Below are 11145 nucleotides of genomic sequence, written 5' to 3' on the forward strand. Positions count from 1 at the left end.
AATAATCTCACTTGCAGAAATCAACTGTTCCTTGAGATCTTTAATCTCAACAAGAAAAACATTCATGTCATCATCTTCCTGCATAATCTTCGATTCTAGCATCACAGGTAAGAGATTTTTGCCTCGTTTATGACCTGCATACAAACCAGCTAGAATATCCCAAGCCTATTCTGCTGTTTTAGCTGAACAAATATGTGGAGTGGTGTTATGTTTGACAGAAAGTGCAATCAAGGCATGAGCTTGTGCATCTTTACCATCCCAAAACGAGCTTGTTCAGCAGTGTCAACAGCAACAGTAGAGCTGCTAGGACCTGCAACATCCTCAACAGATCCTACATCCATAGAACCTGGACGTACATCCATACTTTGCACAATGTTCCACACTCCTTTTGCAACCAAAACATGCTGCATCATGTATGCCCAAAGTGGGTAGTTACTGTCTCCATCCAGTTTATCATTAGCAGATAACATGCGAGATACATCATTGCTGTTATCAGCCATGGCCACTGACTGAAACTGATGCAAAAGCTACTTGTAATGAAGCAAAGTCTGAACAAAAAACAACTCGTGCTATGTAGCACGGTCCACAATAGAATACGTATGCCTGTTTTGCAGAAAACTGCACTGTTAAAATTTTTACACAAAATGACGAAAACACTTGTGTAGAACTTGAAATGCAAAAACGAAGCCCGAAACGATCTCATATGCAATTTTTGCGCTGCCATTTATAGAGTATAAGGACCTGCAACAAGCGCTCGTGAAAGCTCATCTCAATCAGAGAACGTGAGTCGGAGGATGCTAGCGGCATAGCCTTGGGAGTCGATGCCTACTCTGATACCAATTGTTGGAATTAGGGTTGCAGGAAAGCACACAAAGCTTGGAGAAGAAACAAGAATGCACACAATACACAATGTATTAGATTGTGTTAATGTACAAAAGATGAGTTAGCCCTAGAATAATGGGTGTATATACAAGCCGGGGAAAAAAACCTCCTAAAGAGGGAAAAAAATGCCCCGGACACACATCACTACACCTATATATATGGCAACACTTTATCCACCCGTGTCATTAGGAAGAAGCTCATGTTTAATAAAAGTTTTGTGTTTAAATTATTTCAACGTAATACACAGTCATATTCAATGATAAAGAAGATACCTCAAAAGATCCAAGCGGCAATATGTTATTCTCCGATTGAACACTGAAATATCTTGCATCATCTTTTGTAATTGATGTGTCTAAGGCCCTGTTCATTAGAGTGATAGTAATCCTCTCCATTTTTCTGTTCTTTAAAATCTCACACTCATCCAGTTTCAAAACAAATTTTAGAAATCCTTCACATTCTTCTTGACTAATCTCAAAGAACTAAACTCTGTACCTTTGCAAAGCTTCAAGATAAAAGAAAATATTGTTGTGCTAGTTAAAGAGCACATCTCTGTCTTTAGCAACGAATGTTGCTTCAATATGTATTGAACCAAGCTTCTCAAACACCTCTGATTTCACATGTTGGCGTGCACAATTTACTTGCATTGGTTTTGGAAGTAATGAACCTTTATGCTTCTTACTTTGACATTTCTCTACTAGTGCCTTAAATAGTATACTATATGCTTTTTTGAGAGATGCCAATCTCATCCAGCATTGCTTGCACCTGAGTTGTATCGAGCTGGTTCTTGTTCATAAAAGAAGACACATGCTTCTCATTGATTTTTTGAAACTTCTTTTGATACGGCATCTCTTCCACTATTCCTTTTGGTACCAAATGACTATAATGCACTCGAACTTCGGAATGTACCTTGGACTCTGGATGAAGTAAAGATCTAAAAATAGAATAACAACAAATCTGATTACTTATGTCTAGTTTCAAACCAAGAACCTAATCTAAAAAGAGAAATATATATGAAACAAGAGTTAACATTACCTTACAGCCTGTACTCGCTTCTTCATCCCTCCACTTCCAACTTTCATTTTCTCTATGTTGCAAAGTTGCCTTCTTTCATTACGTGGCCTTAGTGTTGTGTCCTTTCTCCTTAAAGCATCAATTTTTTTCTCCAAGTCTTGAATTGTTTCTTTATTTGCCATAAGCTTCTCTGCATATAACCCATTTAGTTTTTTTATTTCAGTGTTTTCTATCTGTTAGAAAATCCCTCTGCTGTACTGCAACCATCGCTTTTGTTTCCAAGTGTTGGGCATAACCCAGCAAACCTTGTCTACCATCACCCGTGAAATGTAGTAGGTTTGTAATGTTGTAAAATGGAGGTGGTGCATTTGTAAATGGATCCTTGGGATACATTGACCCATCGGTCTCCAGAAGTTCAAATGATGCTCTCCATTATTCCTCCTTTGCTCTTTTTGCTCATAACATTAAAAAAATCTCTTATTTCGTTTCTTCAAAGGCTGGTACTCAGATTGTATGTGCACATGAAGATGGTAAGTATCATATGTTCTTTTACATGCACCATTTCTACTACTCTTATTGAGAATTTGAGTGTCTCCATGTGTTGTTGAAGGTGGATTAATTGGAATCCCCAAATTTGGATTAATGTTCTCATTTGCAAAGCTAGTATTTTCTATCATCATAAAATATATTAAAGAATTGAAACAATAATTAACTTGATTAGTAAGAACGTTTTTTTAAAGTTTCAGCAGGATAATACCCATGGTCGAGATGATGATTAAAGCTTTCCTCAAATCTATTAAATGCATAACTACCTCAAATCTGTGAAAGCTTGGTTCTAACAAGTTTTACGTGCATCCAACAAAGAATGCCGCCTCATGATGAAACCTCATTGAAAGAATATGTATATTTTAATATATTTAAACCTACTATTATAATAGTAAAAAATGAGCCAAATTACAAATTTGGATATGTTTTAAACCTTTTATTTTCTCTCTCTAAGCTGAGTTCGCACTTCTTACAGGGCCCAAAATTGAGTCCACATTTCTCCTAATGTACCGACTTTTTAACGATCCTGCTGGGGGGAACATGGTATGCAAACAAGTAGGGGAGTAGAAAGATAGAGGCTAGTTATAAGGTCAATCTTGCACAGTAAGTCTGTATAGAAAAGCTAGTTGGAGTAGATCTAGAAAGGAAGTGCACACACATTGATGTCAGGAATGTTCACGCGACGAAGTCATAGGAGTGTGATAGAGAGTGCATGGAGAATGAAGGGAGCTCAAATAGAGTGATGCCGTACCACCACAGACATAGCCGAAGCTACCGGAAATTAAGGGTAAGTGCATCGTCCAAGAAGACTTTCAGAAGGGATTCCGTGCCAACAAGAATGGCAAATTCAGGAACCATCGCAAGGAACCAAGAAGGAGAGCACCAAGAGCTTCAAAACAGGAGGCAGGAAGCTCAAGAAGAAGAGGAACCGGTAGCTGTGGGAAGGATGTCTCTCAGTACCCGAAGTTTAAGGATAAGAGCTAGGAGGATTCAGATGTTCACATCTTCACCTTCGAAACCACATCTTGTCCACCTGAGCTCCATTGTCGCAAAAAAGGCAGAGTACTTTGTGAGAACTTTGGGTGGCAAGCCCACCAAAGCTGGTATGCACAATATATTCTGGTCCAGCACTTCTAGACGTTTGAAGAATTGAAGAAAGTCTTCTTGAAAAGATTCAAGAAAGATAAGACCATCATTGGAAAAGCTGCAGAGGCTAACTCAAAAGAAGAGGCCAACAAAAGATTATGCAGCAAAATTTTGAGTAGTGTTAATGCGTCTAGATCAGCCCAACAGACTTGCTCCAGCCACACTAAGTCAGTGGTTCATGAGAGAACTGAGGGAAAAGCTCCAGACAACAGTGGCCTCATATGATTTGGATATCCTCACTTTCGAACAAGTGGTGGTGGCAGGAGCAACTAGAGCTAAGGGGATCTTGAAGTAAACAAGCAAAGACCCCAAGAAGAAAAAGAAGGACAAAAGGAAAGAGGAGGAAGAAACTTCCGAATCGGATTCTGAAGAAGACACCTCAGAATCAGATTCCAGTCAAGAGTCAAATGCTATAGAGCAAAAGCCCCAAAAGAAGAAAGGCAAGAAGTAGGCAATGGATGTTTAAGACAAACTAAAAGCCACCTTGGCCAAGCTTATTGGAGGACATGCAAGCTCTGAACTAAGACAAGATGTCTGGTGCACGAAGTGTAACAATTAGGTCCATACAAAGAAAGAGTGCCAATTGAAAAGCATGCATCAGCCATGCACTATCTGCAAGAAGAACAATCACATCATTGACATGTGTTTTTACAACACTCAGAACATGAATCCAAAAGTGGTGGAAAGGCAGCAACATCATCCGCCCGTAAGTCCCAGCTCTATCAACAACCAGGTCACCACATAGGGCCTCAAAACAACAGACCATATGGAAGAGGAGGTGGAAGATTTGAGAAAAGAGGAGAGTTGGGCTGATATGCTTCTATTGCAATGGCCCAAGGCATAGACAAAATGGTTTTCCCATATTATAGTGCCATCAGCAAGAACTGCAAGAGGAAGGTAGCAAAGCGAGGCAAACCTAGCAAGAATTGATGCAGTATGAATATGGTAAAAGTGGACCAATGGACAGGAAAACAACAAGAAAAGTCACTAGTGGTGATGGCTATGACTAGATCACAACAATGACTTTTCAAGACGGTGACAGGTAAGAATTCTGAGCCAGAACAGAAGAAAAAGCTAGAATAGTGGGCAGGGCAACATAGAGTCTGTCAAGGGTCATTCTAGATGGAGGATCAAGAGTAAACATAATAGCAGATAGCCTGGCCAAAAAGCTAGAAATCATGAATATGCAGCTTGCTCTATTCTAGATCCGGATGGTTGACCAGAGAAGAGTCCGACTAGTTGGAATCATCAGGGGAGAATAAATAGAAGTGGTAGGATGCATGTTCACTACTGTGTTCATAGTCTTGAAAATGACTGAGATAGCGGGCACATATCCCATGTTGTTGGAAAGACCACACTGACTCAAAAGTGGAAGAATCAAGCACAACTAGGATACATACAGAATCACGATCTAGAGGGGGAAAAAGAAGGTATTCATCTCAATCGCAAGAAAAGATAAGGTAAATCTGGCCATAGTAGATCGCATGTAGAAGGCTTAAACTACCTAGAAGGGGTAGAAGATAACAAGGAAGAGCAGATCCTAAAAGAAAATCCAGAACTGTTGTCACTCTTTGAGGTGGAAATTAAGCAGATTGTATAAAGATATGGTTCAGAAGTCATAGTCGCTCACCCTAAGATGCTCATGAATGAGGAAAGTACAAAGGAGGATGAGGGGGCCATGCAGGACAATATAGCAAAAATATAGGCAGAGCAAGAAAAAGCCATGGTTGCTCTCAAACAGGAGGAAGACCAACTGAGGAGGCGGGAACATAAGATTTCAAGAAGATGAGCTTGAGGAAGTAAACTGGGGAGATGATCAAGAGCCCAAAACAGTCAGAGTCAGCACAAAGTTGAATCAAGAATTTAGAGGAAGACTCCTGGAGCTGTTGAGATCCTACAAGGACGTGTTTGCATTGAACTCCTTGGACATGAAAGGAATCGATCCTAACTTTTACCAGCACAAGATCAACCTAAAGGAGGATGCAATTCGTATCAGGTAGAGCAAGTATAGAATGAACTCTAACTACGCCAAACATGGGAAAGAATAAATTGATAAGTTGTAAGGGTGGGGTTCATCTATCTAGTGGATAGAGCAGAATGGTTATCACCCCCATAGTCATTGTCTCCAAGAATAATGGGAAGCTCAGAGTCTATATAGATTACCGCAAACTGAACACCTCCACCATATCAGATCCATTCCCGCTACCATTCATAAATTCTCTACTACTACTGGATGCGGAAGCTGGGCACGAGACAATCTTTCCTAGATGGGTTTAGTGGGTACAACTAGGTGCAGATGGCTCTTGAGGATAAGGAAAAAATAGTCTTCGTGAGACAGAATGGGGAGATTTCACCTCCAATGTAATGACTTTTGGGCTGAAGAATGCTCCAGCCATGTTCCAAAGGATGGTTCAAGAAATATTCTACAAATATTTAACCACCTTCATGAGGGTCTTTGTGGACGATTTTAGTGTGTTCGGAAAGAAAGAAGACCACATAATGCACCTCATGATGTGCTTGGAGAAGTGTAAAAAAGCTAGACTTAGCCTCAATCTAGCTAAGTGGGCCTTTGTTGTTGAGTGGATCCCTATTGGGGCACATAGTTTTTGTAAAAGGACTGGCAGTAGATCCAGCCAAGGTCGAGATTATTGTAAAATTGTAGATGCCCAAGAACACCAAAGAACTTGCCAGATTCTTCATACTGATTAAATGGCATAGCAAATTCATGAGGTTCTTAGCGAATGTGGCAATACCCCTGTACAACCAAACTGTGAAAGATGTAGAATATGTCTGGTCAGGATCCTATCAGGAGGCATTCCAAAATCTCAAGAGGATATTGTCATCGACACTAATTCTTCAACAGCCAAACTTTGATCTAGTGTTCCATGTATTTGTTGATGCTTTTGATTTTGCCATTGGTAGTGCTTTGATGTAGGAGGCACAAGAAGGTTGGTTCCGGCTAGTTTACTATGCAAGCAGAAGGCTGTCTAAGCCAGAAAGGAACTACACCACAGAAAAGGAGTCAATGGGGATTATCTACTTGATCAAGAAATTCAAGCACTATCTATTAGGAAATGTGTTTGAATTTCATGTGAAGAACCACAAAAGCACTCTTGTATTTGGTGAACAAACCTGACCTGGCATGAAAATTAGCTTGATGGATACTACTATTTACAAGAGTTTGAGTTCACTATCAAGCACACCCCAAGAAACAAGCACGTAGTAGTAGATTTCTTGTCTGGATTGGAGTCGAGAGAAAACCTAGAAGGGGTGGAAGATGACTTCTCGGATGCTCAACTCTTCATCATCATAGATGAAGAGAGGTATGATGAGATGTTGCAGCTCCTCTCCGACTTGTTCTTTTTAAAGTATATGTCTAGAGATAAGAGGAAAAAGCTGACTCTTCGGAGAAAGTCGTTCATGGTGCTAGTAGGTCAGCTTTACAAGATGGGCATTGACCAAATCCTGAGAAGATGTGTCCTTGAGCATGAACAACAAGCTGTGCTGGCCGAAGCGCATCAAGGGATAAGTGGAGGGAAACTTTCCAGAGAAGTCAGGGACTTAAAGTGTTCCAGGAAGGATTGTGGTGGTCGACGGCATTGAAAGATGCACACAAGTTTGCGAAGGAGTGCGACATATGCTAGAGGCTGGTCCAACCAAGCGATGCAGACCGAATGCCTCACACCCCAATATTGCCACTAGAGCCATTCCATAAATGGGGTATGCACTTTCTCAGCCCATTCAAGATAGTAGCTTAGCGAACAAGAAATAGATACATTTTGGTTGCCCACGGATTATAGCACAACAAAATGGGTAGAAGCCAAGGCTCTGAAAGACTGTAAGGTATCGTCAGTAGGCAAAGTTTATTACAAAACTATCATGACAAGATTCAGATGCCCAATAGAGATCGTCAACGACCAAGGAAGCCACTTTCTAATAAATGAAGTGATTAAGAAGCTAACATAGTAACATATGATCATACATAAGAAGTCAACAGTGTACTACCCACAGTGCAAATAGGCAACAGTGTACTACCCACAGTGCAAATAGTCAACAGTGTACTACCCACAGTGCATACATAAGAAGTCAACAGTGTACTACCCACATGCAAATAGGCAAGCAAAATCTACCAACAAAATCCTAAAGGGAATTCTGGTAAAGATGGTGAATGAAAACAGGACTGGCTGGGACACAAAGCTCCACTCAACATTATGGGCATTCAGAACAGCTTACAAGAAGGCAATAGGAGTTACGCCTTTCGGCATGGTGTACGGACTAGAAACATTAGTGCCCATGGAGTTCCTCACACAAAGCCTCAGGATAGCCATGGCAGAAAGACTCTCTCCGAAAGGGTCAGAAGTGCATAGAATTGAGCAACTCCTTCGGCTGGATGAAAGTAGACTACATAGTGCATGGATGGCTGAAATTGTACAGAACAGGAGAAAGTTCCAGGTGGACACAGGAACACAAAGGAGACATATAAGTATGCCATTATGCAAAAAGCTTCCATTATTCTCTGTTTGTTCTAAACTTCGCTATCACCCTTGCCTTCTATCCCTCAACCCCAACTCTCTTGCATCTTACAGAATGGTAGAATTTGAGTATCTCTTGTCCACCTTGTATAAGGAGACAGATAAGCATGCCAACTAGCTGGATAGGATAGGACTAAAGCAAGTCATGGTGGAGCTACCCTAGGAGGAGGTCTAGCACAACTTTATAGCTGAGGAGTAGTTGGAGTAGCTCCAAAATCAAACGTCATCATGCTACCATCAGGGGAAAAGACGGTGGTCAACTCTTTATATGTCGCCGAAGTGTTTAATTTGTTGGATGAGGGTGAAGTCGAGATCAAGCCAGCAGGCGGGGAAGATGAGGACTTGATCAAGGAATTCGGCTCGCTAGAGGGTAGGGCCAACGAATTCAAGATTACCATCGCATGGCAGATGAGGATTGAGAGAAGCAGATGTGTGGTGGTAGAGATGATAAATCTCACCCCACAAATCATATTGCATGTCCAGAAAAACTTTAGAGAGATGGTGAAAGCAGTTGAAGCCGGCGGAACAAGAGTGGCCTAGGCGGAGGTCCTGTACCATAATTTGAAGGAACAGATTGGGAAGCTAACCTAGCCCAACACAAAAACGAAGATTGGTTCACATCTGATGGCTCTGTTTAACGGGAAGGCCCAAGCATAAGCTGAAAAGGACAAGGAGGAAGGCCCCAAAGAGGATGCAGCATGAAAGCCCAAGGAGCAGTTGATGTCCAAAAAAGGCAGCTAAGCAACTTCAGGATAGGGCAAGAAGACTCAGGACCAGGTGTTAACCCATAGTTTTATCCTTAGTTATTTAATACTTATCCGCCACCGAATAGCCATGAGAATTCAAACTGACATCATACTGAATGTATGTGACATTTTGTACCATACCTCTTAGCATCTTAAGGTGCAAACCACCGCACTGTTATGTATTTGATTATTCATTCATTCAAAGCAGTAGTAATATACGGAGTCACACTGATGGTTTGCCGATTACCTACTCTTTATTTACTTGTTTGCTCTGTTATCTTTTAATGTTCTATAACTGCTATATGTTAACATGTGTAATTGTATACATCGGGCTTTCCACCAACACTTTGGCGATCATGTTGTATTCTATTTCTGAGTCACTTGGTTCTGTTTCTTTGTTAGTATGTTCTTTTCTGTGCATGGATCTTTCACTGGTTGAGCGATTACCTCTCTCAGTGAAGCATGTGATTGTGTCTAGCCTTTTAGAGACTGGGAAAGTCAAAGTCATTAGTCGCAATGTGGTGTCATCGGATTCTATCTGGATTATGGTCGTAGATGCCTATGCACTCTCATACGTTGATGATCACTGTCCCCTTGAATTCACCGCCATCCAATTAACTAGTCATTGGGATATTATTGATCGCATTGAATTCAAAACCATTAATTTTTCAAATGGGTTGGGTTATTATTGCCATCACTTTTTATAATGCATTCCCCGTCGTGCCATGTGGTTTGATGTTTTTCGTCGATTTTTCCCTTTACTGAGTGGCATGCCTGTGCTCTTTGATCTGGATACTAAGTAGGAACTAGATGATCTAGAAACTATTTGGGATGAGCAAGGGTATGATTCCTGATCGCCGTGATCGCTGTGGATTGCATGACTGACTATCTGCAACGTTACACTGCTCTCGTTAGGAAATACTTCGCCTCATCATGCTGGTTGATGATAATCCCCTGGATGACGCTAGCCAGTATACTTTGGATCTCGGAGATGCATGGGCATTAGGAACTCAATGGAGTCTTCTTGGGCCCTTTTATTTGGCAGTTTAAGGGAGTCAAACCTTTTCTCTTAAGAAGAAACGTTTTCTAATTTGAAGCTTCAAAACGGCTACTTTATTCGAATTTGAATTTTGGAGGGAAAATGGAATTTAAAATCTAGCGGATAAAACCATATCATGTAACATATCTATGGAAAGCTCTTGATGCGTAGATCACGGATCTGTAATCTCCGCTCAAATCGGAGCTTGTATGTAGAAGTTATGGAGGTCTGAAAATTGTAAAATTGCCCCCTCCCCTTTTTGGGGAGAAAAGTGCACCCTTTGACCACTCTTACACCTCTCTTACAAACCCATGGTTTTTGCTTACATGGCGAGCTCCTATTTGTCAAAAAGTTAAACGTTTCCATAACCTCATGGCAAATTAAAGGGCCCAAAAAGACTCCATTGAGTTCCTAATGGAGGAGAATTCCACTAATGAAGAATCTGGAAGTGATCCTAAACGCTCGGATAGTCTTGTTCATGTATGAAACTTATTAGTCTCCAATCTCCTCCTCGCGGGTCTCGGTGCTGCCGCTCCTGCTTCAGTTCCATTGGGCCTTGGCACTGCCGCTTTGCCACCTGTTAGAATGTCTCATCGGGTCTCCTTAAGGTATCGGAAGTTCAATGGCAAGAAAAAGGAAGATCTCGATACCCATGTTGCTAATTTTGAAAATATATGGAGTGCTAATGGTATGCCTCCCACTATTCCGACAATGACCAAGCGGAATGCTTTTACCAGCACTTTTGATGGTGAAGCAACCAATTGGCATGCTCAATATGGTCCCAATCATTTTCTTACCTTTGATGCCCTTTGGGATGCTTTCCTTCATCGGATTCGGAAATAAAAAGCCTCTTCTCTCTCAGGTGCTGGATAAGCTTCATCGAGTAGAACAGAAGCGGTTGCTATGGAGGATTATGTGGCCTATTTTTGTACTCTTCAGAGTTGGGTGGATCCTGCAAATTGTCCTACTAAAGCTTTAATGGGGGAATTTTTTATTTCATGGATTGCGCAAGAAGCTGAAACTAGTTGTCGCTTTGGTGGATCTTATGGTCAGTGGCCTTGATGCATTGGTAGAAGCCGCTCGACATGCTGAGCGCAGTTTGATTCTAAGAAGGGAATGCATAAGCACAACTCAAATTCCTTGGATGATGACAAGAAGTGGAGGACACTTCGGATGTGGACTTCGATTTGGATTGGGATATGCAGATTCCAAGCGCCAAAATTGAAAGTAGCAGAGCCAGAAG

The sequence above is a fragment of the Cibotium barometz genome, chromosome 23 (genome assembly GCF_041138505.1).
Source record: "Cibotium barometz isolate CiBa-2024 chromosome 23, ASM4113850v1, whole genome shotgun sequence".
Lineage (NCBI taxonomy): Eukaryota > Viridiplantae > Streptophyta > Polypodiopsida > Cyatheales > Cibotiaceae > Cibotium > Cibotium barometz.